This window comes from Elephantulus edwardii, unplaced genomic scaffold (genome assembly GCF_000299155.1).
Source record: "Elephantulus edwardii isolate Elephantulus edwardi_28Jun2011 unplaced genomic scaffold, EleEdw1.0 scaffold00365, whole genome shotgun sequence".
NCBI classification, from domain to species: domain Eukaryota; kingdom Metazoa; phylum Chordata; class Mammalia; order Macroscelidea; family Macroscelididae; genus Elephantulus; species Elephantulus edwardii.
In genome coordinates, this window is record NW_006400115.1 from 600,652 (window position 1) to 618,576 (window position 17,925).

General features: G+C 39.8%; 2 pseudogenes; both read right to left on the reverse strand.

The window, feature by feature from the left end:
- Positions 1–753: 753 nt before the first annotated feature.
- On the reverse strand, positions 754–1,880 carry LOC102867695 (annotated as a pseudogene).
- A 7,246-nt stretch (positions 1,881–9,126) lies between these two features.
- LOC102861600 lies at positions 9,127–9,492 on the reverse strand (annotated as a pseudogene).
- Between the last annotated feature and the right edge of the window lie 8,433 nt (positions 9,493–17,925).

Genomic DNA, 17,925 nt, shown 5'->3' on the forward strand with positions numbered 1-17,925 from the left:
CGCTTGTGACTCATAGTGACCCTATGTACAAGAGCCCTAACGCTGTTCTATCCTGTGCCAACCTCGCTGTCTCAAACACACTCATTCTCACCACTCCACTCACAGATTTGATCCATCTCATCAGGGATCTTCCTCTCCTGTGCCGTCCCTCCACTCTCCCAAACATGATATCCCTCTTTAAGGATCAGTCCTTGCAGCATGCCCAAAGTATGTCAGACGAAGCTTCAGAATCCTTGACTCCAAGGAGCATTCTGGCTTCACCCTCTCCAGGTCAAGCCTGTTTGTTCTCCTATCAGTCCATGCTATATTCAACACTCTTCTCCAGCACAACAGCTCAAAGGCATCAATTCTCTATCATCCCTATTCACTGTCCCTCTTCCTCTTACAAAAGAATCTGTGGAAAAGTACTAAATTCCCTTAACTTTCATAAGCATGCAAAGCTGTTCAAACCTTTCAGTCTGTAACAGTCTGTTTGAAACAGTTCTGAGAACATAATGAATTGGTTTTATCATTGTATTTTCTGTCCGATGTTGCCATCTAGAGTAGAAATGTGAAATCAAGAGTATTTTTGAGCTACTAAAGCTTTTTACAACTAAGACACAAAGGCTGCTTACTGAAGAAACAGACACTTATCCACAAAATTTTTCCGAAAACTAGATGGAATGAAAGGATCTCTTCACAGAGAGATTCCACATTGCTGAGGTGACAATATGGCTGCTAATAGTTACTGGCTACTGGAATGTAAAAACTTTTTCATTGCTGGTCATATCCATAAGGCCTCTATTGGGGTGCCTGCGGTGGTCCAGGCTGTGTTGGTCCGTACCACCCATACTGCTGACCTTGTCCCTGCGAGTAGTTGGGATACTGACCACCTTGTGAAGAACGATAGCCCTGCTCCTGCCCTGGATAGGTCTGCTGCCCTAGGTGCTGCTACTGCTGGAGGGGATATTCCTGCTGTGGTGGTAGTTCTTGGTAAGCATCCTGCTGTTGGCCATACTGAGAATTTCCATCAGGGTAATATTGCTGGTTCATGCCTTCTGGAGGACCTTGTCCACCATGACTGTATTGGTCCCCATAATAGTCTTCCTGGCCTGAGTACTGCTGTGGTGGACCCTGTTGAGGTATAGTTTATAAGGGAGGAATCTTCCTCTGACCCATCATGTGATTGCCTTGATTAACTTGACTCATCATTCCCATAGGTAGTTTCTGTCTCTGGTAATGATGCCCTCCTCCCTGTGACATATATTATTGCAAAGGAAGCTGTTGATGCATCATTGGGCCTTGATTTGCCTGCATGTTCATGCTTGGTCTGGGGCCATAGTTTCCCCATTGGCTGTCCTTGACTCCTCGTAATCTTGTTCTGTACTGGCATGCTCTGTGACGACGACACAGAATGGTTATAACCACCCATGGATTCATGGCTACTGGAAGGCATGTTCATGGAACTATTCGTCATATTGAGTTGGTTTGGTCCAGGTCCCTGCATAGGCATATGGTTAAGTCCAGGCATCTGGCCGTTCATCTGGTTCTGCTTGTGTGGTGCAGGAGAACCCTCACCTACAATTCATCAGAAGATATGTGAGAGAACAGGTGGGGGAGGGCCACTCTTATTCATTCCTCCAAGACCCAGACGCATATTTTGTGTGGGTGGTGCTGGTAAAATGGACTGTATATTTTGATTAAAATCTGCTATCATAGCAAGTTACACTAAGTTTGTATACAACATTTGTTGATACTGAGAACACTCAGGTTTTTCCTTTATTTTGATAGTCCATTATACACTGAATAAGATGGTTATTTTCATCCAACATCTTCTGAATCATGGCAGGAGTGATCTTTCCTTTGCCTTGCTGCCTCGGGGCTGTGAAGGCCACAGACATGTTGCCAGTGTCCCCACTCTCGGCAAGTCCCGAACATTATGCTTTTATTGACCCTTTCAAAAAACCAGCTCCTGGTCTTATTGACAGTTGCAATTGTCTTCTCTTTTCTATTTTATTGATTTAAGCTCCTGTTATAATTTCCTTTTAGACGTTGTATGATTAGATCATTGTTCTTTTTCTATTTGATGAAGGTGTTGAGTTAGAGCATTGTTTTTTTTTTTCTTTCTTCCTTTTTTATATGTGTGCCTATTGCCTCCTGAGGACTGCCTTAGCTGCATACCAGAGGTTTTGGTATATTGTATTATCATTTGTGACTAGGGATGATAGAAGGAGAATTGATGCCTTGAGTTGTGGTGCTGGAGAAGAGCATGGACTGCTAGGAGAATGAACAAGCTCATCCTAGAGAGGATGAGACCAGGCTGCTCCTTGGAGGCAAGGATTCTGAAGCTTTGTCTGACATACTTTGGACATGTTGCAGGGTGGGACCAGTCATTGGAGAGGGACATCATGCTTGGGAGGGTGGAAGCACAGTGCAAGAGAGGAAAACCCTCAATGAGATGGATTGATTCAGTGACGAGGTAATGGGGGTAGGTGTGTCAGAGACAATAAGATTGGCACAGGATAGAGCACGTTTTAGTGCTGTTGTGCATAGAGTCGCAATGAGTCGCAGGCAACTCGACAGCACATAGCAACATCATCATCATCATCATTAGTTTCAAGGAACTTTAAATTTCATTCTTTATTTGTTTTATAACCCAATTGTGTTCTAGCAGAGAGTTATTTACTTTCCACATGGGTGGTTTTGTAATCTTTACCCTCCTGTGATTAATTTCTAGTTTTATGGCATTGTGGTCTGAGAAGATGCTTTGTATTATTTGAATGTTTTTTAATATGTTGAGATTTGCTTTGTGTCCTCATATGTGGTCTATTTTGGAGAATGTGCCACATGAATTTGAGAAGAAAGTGAATTGAGTTTTAGTTGTTCACAGTACCTTGAATACATCGACAAGGTTGAGTTGGCTGATTGTACAGTTTTGATCTTCCGCATCTTTGTTAAGTTTCTTTTGAGTTGACCTATCCTTTGGTGATATCCTTCCTTTGGAAGCAGGAGGAGCATCCACTTTCTAAGTAATATGCCTCTGGAAACTATGAACTTTGATAAGAGCCTTTTGTTCATAGGGTCACTATGAGTCATGCATCATCATCATCAACAACAACAGCAACAGCATCCTTTGGTGATAGTGTTTTGTTGAGTTCGCCTCCCACTGTTCTGATAATATTTCTTTCTTCATTTCTTTTAACATTTGTTTTATGTATTTTGCAGGTCTATCATTTGGTGCATAAATGTTTACCAAGTTTATGTCTTCTTGATCTATTATGCCTTTAATCAGTGTGTAATGTCCTTCTTTATATTTTATGGTGGTTTTCATTCTGAAGTCTGTTTTATCAGAGATTAGTATTTCCATTCCTGCTTTTTTGTAGATTCCATTTGCTTGGTATATATTTTCCCCCCCCCCCAGCCTTTGATTTGGAATCTTTCTTTCTATTTTTTAGATGTTTCTCTTGCAGGTGACATATTGATTTTTTTAAAAAAAATCCATTCTGCTACTCTTTTTCTCATATTTAGTCCATTGACATTAAGTGTGATAATTGTCAGGCCATGTTTTAATCTTGTAATTTTACTGTGTTTATTATTCTGTTCTTTCTAGTTACTATGGTTTATCCACTTTCCTTTGGCATCTCCGTGTGAAGGAGTTCACTTAAAATTTCTTGTAGTTTTGGTCTTGTTTTCACAATTCCTTAGATTCCTTCTTTTCTGCAAAGGATCTGATTTCTCCTTCATATTTGATGGAGAACTCTGCTGGGAATAGGAACTTTGACTGGCAATTATTTTCTTTCAACTTTTTGTAAATGCCATCCCATTGTCTTCTATCTCACATGGTTTCCACTGAGAGAATAAAACTTAATAGAATTGTTTTCCCTTTGTAGGTGACTTTCCACACACACCCCCCCCCCACCTTGCTGCTTTTAGTATTGTATCCTTATCTTTTAATTTGGAGAATTTGACTAAGATATGTCTTGATGTTTAGTTGTTTTGGGTTTGTTTTTTTTTTTTAGTCTAGTCTATTTGGTGCTCACTGTGCTTCTTGAATATGGATTTCTCCGTTCTTCAAAATAACTGGGAAATTTTCTTCTAGTACTTCTTCAGTGATTTCCCTGTCACTCTCATGTTCTGAAATTGCAGTCATACATATGTTGTTCACTTGATGTAATCCCACATAATTCTAATGTTTTCTTAATTTTCTTTACTTTTCATCTCTAATATTTCTCCTAGTAGAGCTTTAGTTTACTTGGTTCCACAGTCAACGCTCTTGGCAACAGCAGACAGGAAATTAAAAGATGTATTGCAATGGGAAAGTCTGCTGTTAGGGACTGCTCCAAAGTACTGAAGAGCAATGGTGTCTCTCTGGAGACTAAGGTGAGTCTGATTGATGCCTTTGAGCTGTGGTGCTAGAGAAGAGTATTGAATATACCATGAACTGCTAGGAAAACAGATTAATCCTGGAGAGAGTTAAATTGGGTGGCTCCTTGGAGACAAGGATTCTGAGGCTTCGTCTGACATACTTTGGACATGCTGTAAGGAGAGACCGGTCCTTGGAGAGGGACATCATGCTTGGAAGGGTGGAGGGACAGCACAGGAGAGGAAGGCCCTCTATGAGGTGGATTGATTCAGTGACTGGGGTAATTGGGATGGGTGTATCAAAGACAGTGCAATTGGCACAGGACAGGGCCGAATTTAGGGCTGTTGTACATAGGGTCGCTATGAGTCGCAAGAGACTCGATGCCACATAACAATAACAACAACAATGTTTCCAGTGAGGCATTTGTCTTCCAGCCCACTGACTCTCTTCCATCTCTTTAGTTCTACTCTTTTGTCCCAACAACATGTTGGACATTTCTGTTTTAATAATCTGCATTGCATTTTCATGCTTTTTTTGTTATTTTCAGTACTGTGTTGGCTGTACCATCTCAATCTCTGTGATGATTTTTTAAGTTCTTGTACCTCTTTATCTTGGAAGGAGGAGTGGCATCCACTTCTGTAATAGCTTGCCTCCGGAAACCCTATGAACCTGGAGAGAGGAAGAAAGGCACCCAAACGTTGAGGACTCTCCTTCATAGGGTTGCACTTAACAGCAACAACAACAACCTCTTTATCAGTACTATCAAGTCTTTCTTCTGTTATTTGCATTTTGTTCTGTAGCTGTTCAAGTTGCTCCTCATCAATATCTTTCTTCTGGGGTATTTGCTCTCTTAATGACTTCCATTGTTTCTTCCATCATTTGCATCTTCTTTTGTAGGTGTTCAAAGAACTCCACATCAACCTATACTTTTTTGTTTTCTCTATCTGGGGTATTCATTGGGTCTGCTTTTTCAGAAGAAGGTTTATTTTATTTATTTTATTTTTTTATGACAACTGAGGCAGACTGCTGCTTTCTTGACATTATGTGAGTCTTAGTAGATGTTAGATTATTGTAACTATATAATGACTCAGGTTATGGCAATGTTTTGTGAAGAACCTGTATATTGGTACTCCCCTCTTGAGAACAACAGTCAACCCAGCCTCTTCCACTTGAACTTAAGAAATCCCTCATGATTAGCTAGACAGAAGTATTTAATGCCAAAGTACCTGTGATATGAGTGCTTCTAGTGTAGGACAGTGGAGACATCAGTTGGGTGGTCTTTAGGCAGTGGGGCAGTGGTCTACTGCTCTGGGCAGTAGTGTGTTCTGGGCCACACTGGAACTGTAGCCCCTGACAGGCAATGGCTCTGTGGCAGGCTAGGGTGTGAGTGTGCCTGGGCTGGGTAGCAGGATTTAGCAGATGCCTGGGAAGTAGTGGTGGGAAACCTCTTCTGGGCCAGCCATACCACACAGGCCTTGGTGTCTTGCAGCTGAGTGATGGTAGGGTCCCGTGTTAAGAGCATGACCTGTGAGTTCCCATGTTCTTTTTTTGTTTTTTTTTTACTTTGTGACATGCACCAAAACATTTACTTTTATTATTTTTTTCCTACTAGTTTATTTACAAAATTCAAATACAAATTTGAGCAAATTCTTCCAATTTCCCTCACCCACCCATCCACCCATCAAATTGTACAACTCAATGATTAATTCCTCTTCCCCCTGCACATCCACATCCCTCTGCTTCCAGCCTCTCCCACCCCTCCTGGACCCTTATACTCATTCTATAATATGAAGGGTTTCCATCTTCTTTTAATGTTTCCTCAATCATTCAATATTCTGCGCATAGCATCCTTGAGCCTTGAATTTGTTCTTTATTTCATTCAGTTTAAGGAATACTGAGTGACTGTGGCCCTTTTGGTTTTCTGAATCCAGTTCTTTGTACATTTCATTATAATACTTTGCTTTGTCTTCCTGAGCCACCCTTTGAAATCTTCTGTTTAGTTCTTTCACTTCCTGCTATTTCCCCTTGGCTTTGGCTTCTCAGCACTCTAGTGCAATATTTGGAGGCTCTTCTCACATTCATCTTGGTCTTTTCTTCCTCTGACCATTTGCATTCTTCATGGATACTTCTTGATATCCTCCCTCAGTTCATGAGGTCTTTGTTCATTAGTGTTTAAGACAGCAAATCTGTTTTTGAGATGGTTTTGAAATTCAGGTAGAATAGACTCAAGGTCAAATTTTGGTTCTTGTGGATTTGATTTAATCTCCTTTAGCTGGAGCTTGAATTTGAATATGAGTAGTTGATGATCTGTTCCACAATCAGCACCTGGCCTAGTTTTCACAGCTGATGTTGAACTTCTCCAGTGATTCTTTCAACAGATGTAATTGATCTGATTCTTATGTATACCATCAGGTGAATTCCATGTGTGTAGTCTGTGTTTATGTTTCTTATAAAAGGTATTTGCAATGAATAAATAATTGCTTGTACATAATTTTATCATTCTATCTCCAACCTAATTTCTATCATGAAATCCATGTTTTTTGACTACTGATCCATCTTCCTTGTTCCCAACCTTTGTATTTCAGTCACTCATTATTATTAATACGTCTTGATTGCATGTTTGATTGATTTTTTACTGCAAAAGTTGGTAGAAATCTCTTATTTACTCCCTCTTGCCTCTACTTGTTGGTGCATATATTTGAATGATAGAGGTATTTCCTGAACTTACTTGTATGCATATGGATATTATCCTGTCACTCACAACATTGTTTTCAAGATGGGTCTAGAAATTATCTTTTTAACTATAAAATCAACCCCTTCTCCCCCCTCACCTTTTAGTCTCCAGGGTATCATTATGACGGTCTAATAAAAAATGTACCATGCCATCCATCTTATTTTGCCAATACCTACTATGTCAATATTTATGCCTTCCATTTATTTCTTAACGATATCCAATTTTTCTACATTCATGCTACTCACATTCTATATTCCAATCATTAGTGTCTGTTTACAACTACTCCTCCTCATTTGTGTTTCCATATTTGAGGACTCAGCCTTAAGTGTCATATCTGCTATCTACTCTAAGAGTGCTCTATTGTACATAGTATTTTTTAAGACAAAATATACTTTATTAGACAGCAAATACACAGTGCTGTAGGCAATGCATGCCACTAGAAACCTGCATATGATCAAAGACGTGTATGCAAATAAATAGAAATATCCACCCTTTGTAATTCTTGAAGGTGTACTAAATTGTGTCCATTTCTCTCTTTTTTTGTCCATTTCTCTTAAATGTAGTATTATAACTACCTTAATCATGAGCCCAAAGGCAAAAGAACAGAACTGTACTCAGCAGTCACTTGTAATATATTAGAAACAGGGAGATTCACTAATTGAGGCAAATTTTCTTTCTGGACAAAAGACTTGGATGTTGAGCATTCAAACATCCATTCCTTTATTTAAATAATTAGGCAATTTGGGTATCATTTATTTTGTCAGAAGCAAACAATAGATTTTCTATAATAGTGTAGATAAAGAAATATTTCTGTCACAAATTTTGGGCTAAAATAACAACCTGAGGTAAATCTGATCCTCTTCTACTCGCGGGGACCAAGCAGATTCAGTTTCAATAGCTGAACTTCTTTGAGAGGATCTGACAATAAAGACAAAGTAATAGTATGATGCTAACAAGAATCTAACCTTCTGATCAAACTATTAGGTTCCACAGATTTGTTGAAAACAATGTAAAACTGGGAGGGAAAGCTTAAATGTTTTTTTAGAGCGGTATTTTTAGATAAGATGCTTAATTTCCCTCTTTTTCTGAAAGAGATGCAGATTAAATCCTTTCTGCATGAATGCATACTGGCAGTCTGTTCAACTGTTTTCTAAATGCAACGCTGTGCGTTTCAACAGTGTGCTTTAATTTTAACAAAGAGTGAGCTACATAGTCAAATTCACTTAGAAATGAAAAGAAACACTACTATAACTACAACTATTACTTATCAAGTACTCCTTCCTTCTAAAAAGATATTTTTAAAGTAACACAGGACCAAAAACATCCAACTATCACTTTATTTATATTACTATGCTTAAGTTACATGAAAAAAAAAAAGACAACCAAGCAGTTTTGTCCCGTTCCAGAAAAACTTTCCAACCAACATCAAGGAAGTGGTGACAAATCATTAGGAAAGGTAACATCTTTGGGTCAAGACTGACAAGAAGAATGGGCTCTGGTGCTGTGGTTCATCTCCAACAAGAATATGGCACGAGGGCCAGCGCAAGCCCTCTTAGCACTGGACCTTTAGGGCTGCACACAAATTCAGATCTCTTCTCTGAAGCTAGCAAATCAGGCGAAATAACGGGTGTTTTTTTTTTTAAAAAAGTTTTAAAACGAAGCCCAAATAATTTTAAAAACCATGCTCCTTCCAAAATTTACAAACACACTGTTTTTTTCACTCCATTAAGCCCAGATATTTCCCCCCTCACTTAGCCCACTATGTAGCTGCAGATAAGACTATTCTGCTTCAAGATGTATACACAGAAAAAAAAAGTAGCAGCATCTGCATAATATTCTCTCTACACACTGCTGCTGGATGGAAAATTTAAAAAGGGGGGGGAGGGAGGAAAAAAGGAAAAAGAAAAAAAAGCTCCATCTTAGATTCTCACAACCTCTTGTTCCTCAGTTCATGAATCTGACTCTGATGCTAAGGTGAAGAGTGTATGTAAGTAGAATTTTGTTTTCAGTGAAGGAGACCTGGGGAAAGATGGTATTTATCTCATTCTCTTCAAGAGTTATCAGAAGGTACATGCTCCTCAAAACCTTCACTCTCTCAGACTAGGGCAAGTTCCAGGATCACACGACCTTCCTTATAACGCTGGCTGTCTTCAGTGGCAAACTCATACATCCATCCCAGTTTGCTATTGCAGTTTTTGCAGCTCACTTCTCGAACCATGTGGAGGCCAGTGAGCATGACCCAATCTTGAACTTCACTGTACTGCAGGTTGACTACCTTGTTAAAAAGAAATGCTCGGCCAGTGGTGCCTGTGAAACGGGTAGAGATGAGTTCTGAGCGGTTGGTCAGGATCGTATCGCAATTTGCACATGAAAACAGTCGAGTACCACCAATATGGTCAAGGAAAATTCTGCCCATTTTTATAGCTGAAATGCTAAAAATCCGGGGCGGCTGTGAGAGTCGTAGCTCCTGGGTTCGCCTCTGCGGAGATGAAGCCCCTGTACATAGTATTTTTGAAGGGCTGTCTTAACTTGGACAGTCAGCTTTAGAACAAAGGAACAGATGAAAGACACGTCTCCTTTATAAAAGTAACCAATGGATTCAGTATCAGTTTTGCCCCCTCCACCCCACCTTGGGATATGTGTGTGTGTCTTGTCTCATCCCTTTCCTTGCTTCACCAGCAACTCTGTCCACTTCCACATGCCCTTTCAAGCATCTCCCTCCCTTCTTCACCTGAGCCAACCCTTGATTTGATGGCTCAGGCCTTAAGTCATAGTCAGGGACTCAAAGCAAGACAAGAGATCCAATCAACACTAAAACCAGCATATAGAGGAACCATTGTCCTCACCTGGAAACTTATTCTACTGTGACAGCAAATGGAAGAGAAGAGACACTAAGTCACATGACAATAATCCTGGTGTAGATGCTCAGATGCAAGGACTCCAGTACTGCCTCAGACAGACATCCTTCCCTAAAGCTGGTACAAAGGATTTTGACTTAGAGCCAGTTAGAATTTATGAGAACTCAAGAAGAGACTTGCAGAAGTGTGAGAGACCAGTAGCAGTGTGAAGTATAAGGCATCACAGAAGTGATGAGATGATTATTATTTAAATATTGGCACCAACCACTAAAACCAAGAAAAAGATATAGAAGATTTCTACTAACTTCTGCAGTTTGAAATAGATTTAACATATGACTGAGATGCATTAGTAATAAATTTATAGGAATGAAAAAGTTGAAAACAAAGAAGAATTGGCAGTTGGAAAATAAGGCTTTGGGGATAGACATGAGGCTAGATATTGTATGATAAAATTTTGTACAATGAATTATTTTTTAATTGCAAATACTTAAAAGGAAACATTTAAAAAAAAACCACATGAACCTTGCCAGATGGAATACATTAGAGATAAATCTACTACTGTGAAAAGAGATGGTGGAGAAACTCAATACTATCAATCAGAACAAGGCCAGAGACCAACTGTGAAATAGACCATTAATTACTCTTATACTCTTCAAATTGAAGCTGAAGAGAATGGAAACAAAATACACAAGAGGTAAAATATCACATTTTGTTTATCCCACTCAAATTTAGAAACCATCTCATGAATGGATTAATTAATTGAAAACTAATAACCAAAGACCACATGAGTTGTGAGAGTATATTAAAGACATCATACATGAAGAAACTAGAAAAAGAAGACAAGGAAGTTGGGAAAAAAGCCAAAATGAATGTGAAAACAGTTTCATGAAACTTGCTGTAGAACATAAAGAAGCTAAAACAAGAGAAGAAATAATCAAGTAACAATCAACAATCAACCAAACAACAGACAAATTTAAAAAGGCAGCTGGAGAAGACAAAGCAAAATATTTTATGTGCAAAAACTATAGTTATGGGTAGGATAAAACAAACACTTTGTTATTATGTGCTGTTGAGTCAAGTACAACTGACAGTGACCCTGTGAACAACAGATCTGAACCCTGCCCTATCCTGTGCCATCTGCATCATGTCTGACTCTCTTGAGCCCATTGCTGTGCCAGTCCATCTCACTGAGGGTCTTCCTTTCCTTAGCTGACCTTCCACTTTTTCAAATATAATGTCCCTTTCCAAGGAATACCCTCTCCTACCAACATGCCCAAAATATGTGAGATGAATCTTTGTCACCCTTGTTCCCAAGGAGCACTCCGGTGGCACTTTTCTCAAGACATATCTATTTGTTCTTCTGGAAGTACATGGGATATTCAGCACTCTTCTCCAAAACCACAATTTAAAGGCATCAGTTCTTCTGTCATCCTTATTCATTATCCAGCTTTCAGATGTCTAACAAATGACTACAAGGATAATGGTCTGAATCAGGTTCACCTTCGTCTTCAAACTAACATCATTGTTCCTCAGTATTTTAGAGAGGTCCCTGACAACAGACTTGTCTAATGTAATAGACAAGATCTCCTGGCTGCTAGTACCAAGGATGTTGATTGTGGATCCAAGTAAAAAGAAATAATTGACAATTTTAATCTTTTCTCCATCTATCCTGATGTTGCTTATTGGTCCAGTGGTGAGGATTTTTTGTCTTCTTGATGTTGATATGTAATCCATATTACAGGCTATAGCTTTGTTATCTTCTGCTGCAAGCCTTTCAAGTCCTCAATTTCAGCAAGCAAGATTGTGTCATGTGCATAACAAAGGTTGTTGATATATTTTTCTCCAATCCTGATGACACATTCTTATAGAGTCCAGCTTCTTGAATGATTTGCTCAGGATACAAACTGAGTAGGTTTGGAGGAAGGATACAACCCTTTCTCCAAAAGCATGTACACCTTTCCTGATTGAAACCATGTAGTGCCCCCTTGTTCCATTCAGAAAAAAACTTCTTGGTCAGCTTCATAAGAACATGATTAAATGTTCTGGGATTCCCATTCTTCTCAATGTTAGTTGCAATTTGTGCTGATCTACACAGTCTAGTATAAAATTAAAAATATTTGAAACTATAAAGTACTTGTATTTATTCAAAGCAATGATTCACTTCACATATTGAGTCTATTTGTGTATTAAAAACTTCAGAGGCAATCACTAAATGTGTTATTAATTGTAAACAAATGCAATTCAAATGTACAAATGTAATCTAAATGAAGGTTGAAAAGGCAGAAGAAAGAAGTAAAGAGGAAGCATACAATAAAATGAATTTCAACTCCCATAGAGGCAGCTTGGACTTTTCACCATGATTTCCTCTTGAACACTGCACGTACCACACTATCTCCTCCATGTTCCCTTGCCCCTGAGATATTCTCAATTTGAACTCCCATGGAGGCAGCTGGAGTGCTTCCAAGCCAAGGGGATCTGCCATTGTATTCACCGTGATTTCCCATTGAATGTTTCACCAACCATGCTATCTCTGCCAGGTGCTCTTGCCTATGAACCCTTCTTAATTGCAATTCCCACAGAAGAAGCTTGGATGCTTATAAGCCAAGGAAATTGGACACTGCATTCACTGCAATTTCCAACATTATCAACTTATCAGACACATTTACTCCACATACTCTTGCCTTAAAGCCCTTCTGAATTTCAACCCCCATGCAGGCAGCTTGGACACTTCCAAGTCAAGGGGATTGATTCTTGTTTCTGCCACTATTTCCTATCAAACATTTCAACCACCATGCTGGTGGAGACACCAGGTAATCTTGCCTATGAGTCCTTCTGAATGTCAACTCTTGCAGAAGCAGCTTGGACACTCCCATGCTCTCACTCACTGCATCTGCCACGATTTCTCATCCAACATTTCACCAGCAATGCTATCTCCTCCAGATACTCTTGCCTCCAATTCTTTCTACATTAGAATTTCTGCAGAAGCAACTTGGATGCACACAAACCAAGGTGATGGGTCCCTGGATACACTGTAATTTCACACTGAACATTGCACCCACCCTACTATCTGCTCCAGGTACTCTTACCCCTGAGCTTTCTGAATTTCAACGACCGTGAAAGCAGCTTGGACTCTCCAAAGCCAAGAGGAGTGGTAACTGTATTTGCCCCAATTTCCCACTGAACACTGCACCCGCTCCCATCTCTCCTCCATGTACTCTTGCCCGTGAGCCCTTCTGAATTTCAACTCCCATCGAGAAAGCTTGGACACACTCAAGCCAAAGAAATTAGCCACTGTATCCACCACAATTTCATTGCACCCATCACACGATCTCTGCCAGGTATTCTTGCCAGTAAGCCCTTCTGAATTTCAATTCCCACAAAGCAGCTTGGGCATTCTCAAGCCAAGGGAATCAGCTTCTCTATCTGCTGCCATTTCCCATTGAGCATTTCACCCACAACTCTATCTCCTCCAGGTAATTTTTCATCTGGGCACTTCCAAATTTCAACTCCCTTGGAGGCAGCTTGGATATTTCCAAGACAAGAGGATTGACCCCTGTTTCTGCCACTATTTACCATCAAATGTTTCAACCACCACACTGTCTCCGCTAGGTACTCTAGCATCTGAGCCTTTCTGAATTTCAACTCTCATGGAAGCAACTTGGGCGCTCCCACGGCAAGGGGATCAGTCACTGTATCCACCACAATTTCCCACCCAACATTGCACCTGCAGTATCTATTTTAGAACAGCAGTGTTATGCAATATTTTTCCTTTTGAAACTGAGCTAGTGTAATTACTCAGTATAATGTCCTCTAGGCTCATCCATGTTGTGTAATGTTTTATGAGTTCATTGTTTTTTAATGCTATGTAATATTCTACTATGTGAATGTACCATAGATTTTCCTATCCATTTGTTTGTTAATGGGCCCTTGGGTTGCTTCCATCTCTTTACTATTGTCAATGACACAGAAATAAACACGGGTGTGCATACATCTGTTTCAGTGGTAGCTCTGTTTTCTTTTAATGACTAAGGAGGATAGAAGGAGAATTGATGCCTTTGAGCTGTGGTGCTGGAGAAGAGTATTGAGGGTGCCATGGACTGCTAGGAAAACAAACAGATTCATCCTGGAAAGGGTCAAACCCTTGGAGGCAAGGATTCTGAGGCTCTGTCTAACATACTTTGGACATGTTGTAAGGAGGGACCAGTCTTTGGAGAGGGACATCATGCTTGGTAGGGTGGAGCGACAGCACAGGAGGGGAAGGCCCTCTATGAGGAGCGTTGATTCAGTGATTGGGGAAATCGGGATGGATGTATTGGAGACGGTGCGATTGGCACAGGACAGAGCAGAATTTAGGGCTGTTGTACATAGGATCACTATGAGTCGCAAGCGACTCAATGGCACATAACAACAACAAAAACATATTCCCAGAATTTCTGAGTCAAATGATATTTCTATTTCTAACTTTTTGATAAAGCGCCTGACCATCTTCCATAGTGACTGTACCATTGTACACTCCCACAAATAGTGAATAAGTGTTCCGATCTCTCCATAACCTCACCAGCTTTTGTTGTTTGCTGTCCTGTTGAACTTTGCTGTTATTGCTGGGGTGAAATGATATCTCATAGTCATTTTGATTTGCATCTCTCTGATAGCTAGGGATTTTGAACATTTCTTCATGTTTGTTTGCATCTGAATGTTTTCTTTGGTGAAATATCTATTCATATTCTGTGCTCATTTTGTGACTGGGTTGTTTACCTTTTTCTTGTTGAGGTTCTGGAGTACTATATACATTTTTTATATGAGTCCCTTATCAGATAAGTCTTTTCCAAACATTTTTTTTCCAGTCTGTGAGTTTCCTTTTTACCTTGTTTGGGAAGTTTTTTTTTATGTGCATAGGAACTTGATTCTTAGATGGTCCTATTCATCTATTTCATTCTTTCCTGGTTGTACATTTTTCATTATGCTTGGAAGTCTGTTCATGCTGTGGATTAGGGCTTATAGGGTTGTTCCTAGCTTTTCTTTGATGAATTTTATAGTCTTGGGTTTTACTTCTAGATCTCTGATCCACCGTGAGTAGGGTTTTGTGTATGGTGTGAGGTGTGGGTCTTGATTACATTTTCTGCAGATGGTTTTCCAATTTTGCCAACACTATTTATTAAAGAAACTGTCATTGCCCCACTTAACTGTTTTTGTCTTCTTGTCAAAGATCAGTTGACTATGAGCTGGTTTCTGGGTTCTCTATTCTATTCTATTCTATTCTATTCTATTCTATTCTATTCTAGTCCATTGACCTATGTGCCTGTCACTGTACCAGTGCCATGCTGTCTTGACCACCATAGCTGTGGATTTGAGATAAGGATGTGTGATGCCTCCTACTTTGTTTCTCTTTTTCAGTAGGGTTTTTTTTTTTAATTTGGAGTTGCTTTCCGTTACAGATAAAATTGGAAATTGCCTTTTCCATCTCATTGAAGAGTGGAATTGGTATTGGGATTGCATTGAACTTATAGATTGCCTTTGGTAGAATTGTCATTTTCATGATATTGAGTCTTCCTATACATAAGCATGATATATTCCTCCATTTATCCAAGAGTCTTTTTGTTTCTTGTATTAATGTTTTGTAATTTTCTTGGTATAGATCTTTTGTCTCTAGTTATATTTGTTCCTAAGTATTTCATCTTATGATTAGCTATTGTAATTGGTATTGTTTTTCTTAGCTTCATTTGTATATTATCTTTGTCACTGTAGAGAAATCAAACTGATTTTTGTATATTGATCTTGTACCCTGCAACTTTCCTGAATTGGTCAAGAGAAAGAGTAGCAGATTGAATAAAAAAAACCCCAAAACAACAAAACCCATCACTATGCTGTCTATAAAAAAAATGAAAAGTAAAGACATTAAAAATCAAATGGTGCAGTGGACAGAAGGAAGGAGGAGTCAGAGGGGATAGTGCATGGAGGGAAGTCTCTCAGTGATCCCTACACAAGGCAGGTAGGAGTAACTATAAATCCAATAAGTCCACGGGTCAAGGCCACCTTTAAATTTTGGCGTTCAGAGGGCAACACTCAGACAGAAGGGAAGAAGAGTCAGAGGGGACATCGCATGGAGGGAAGTCTCTCAGTAATCCCTACACCATGCAGGTATGAGTAACTATGAATCCCATAAGTCCGTGGGTCAAGGCCACATTTAAATTTTGGAGTTGAGAGGGAATTTTGGGGCCCTTAGGCCTTCATCCCTCAGAACAGGAAGATAACAGTATATACCAAATCTATAGAATTTATCAACCTCCCCTGGAAAATTCGTATAGCATTAAGGATACTTTGGGGAACAAACTTCTTGACCATGTGGGCTCCCTTAACTCAGGCAACAGGGAGGTCCTGGGCATCTGGGCATCTTGATGGAAGTGAGAAGCCTCTTCCAGAAGAGAATAACAGGCTTCCTCCTTGATCATTTAGATGCTTTGGGGGGAAAAGCGCTGTCAGGGAGCACAAATATATAGATGCTACTCAAAACATTGCTGTGGACGAACACAAACATTTGAGAGCTGCAGGAGCAGCGAGCATCTGTGAGGTGCAGTGAGCCGTGGTAGGGAGCAGCAAGTTCTGGCAGGGAGCAGTGGGCCACAGTGGAACCCACTAGCCAGGAGCAAGCAAGACAACAGGTATTTGATGGAAGTACATAGGAGGGATCACAGCTGATTGCTGGACCAATTGTGGGACCCATCATCTTAAGCAGGAGGGACTGAGACATCTGGAGCTTCACTGGGGTGACAGACAAAATTTTTGAGGGGAAAACCAGGGCTTCCTGGTTTTCCATTCAGGTCCCCCCACAGCCTTCCCTGTGTGCATCTGTGTGCACATCTCCCCTCCCTGCCCATGCGTGTGCACCGACCCTACATACATCTACTTGTGTGCCTGACAACCTTCTCCTGGAGTACTGACATCAGATCAAGAAGTGGCTATCACCTCAGACATGAAAAACTCTACCACATCAATGTTCCAAAAAAAAAAACAAACAGGTATCTCACTCACCACACAAGCCCAAAACAAGATATTACACCCCCAAAATGACACAGTAACAATGGATTTCCTGAAGCCAGAAAATCTCATGGAACTTTCTGACACAGAATTTAAAAGAACAATGATTGAATGAACAATGATCTTCAAAGGGTGAAAAACAAACTTGGAGAATTACAGGACACTGCAAGCAAAAATCAGGAGGAGCTTAAAAAAAAAAATACAAAACAATGCAGATAAAACTAATGGGCCATTAGAGGCACAGGAAAACCAAGAAACCATGATAAAAAATATGAGATTGAAGGTTTCAGATGCTGTAAACATGATGGAGGGACACATGAACAGAGGTGAAGAGATAGAACACAGAATCTGTGAAATAGAAGATAGAATTGTCACTACAGATCTGCTAGAGCAAAAAGCAGAATAAAAAAAGAAGAGAAGAAAACTTGAGAATAATGTGGAACACCATCAAGAGAGATAACGTGAACATCATCGGACTCCCACAAGAGGAAGAAGAATGTAAAGGTACTGAAAAAGTTGTGAAAGAATTACTAAAAGAAAACTTCCCAGGCATAATGAAGAATGAGAGAATATATATTCAAGAAGCTGGGAAACACCATATAGAATAGACCCCAAAAGAAAACCACCAAGACATATCATAGTCAAATTTGCCTGAACCAAAGATAAGGAGAGAATTCTGAAAGCAGCGAGGGAGAAACAAAGAGTAACCTATAAAGGAGAGCAGATAAGGTTAAATGCTGATTTCTCAGCAAAAACCATGCAAGCAAGAAGACAATGAAATGGCATATATAAATCACTCAATGATCACAACTGTCAACTAAGAATACTGCCCCCCAACTTACAACCAGGAGAAGATAAAATAGATTAATGGGACCTTCTAAGAATCAAATCCCTATGCACATCCAAAAACTTCTCCAATAGGGTAAAAAGGGAAGCCACAGACTGGGAAAAAGTAT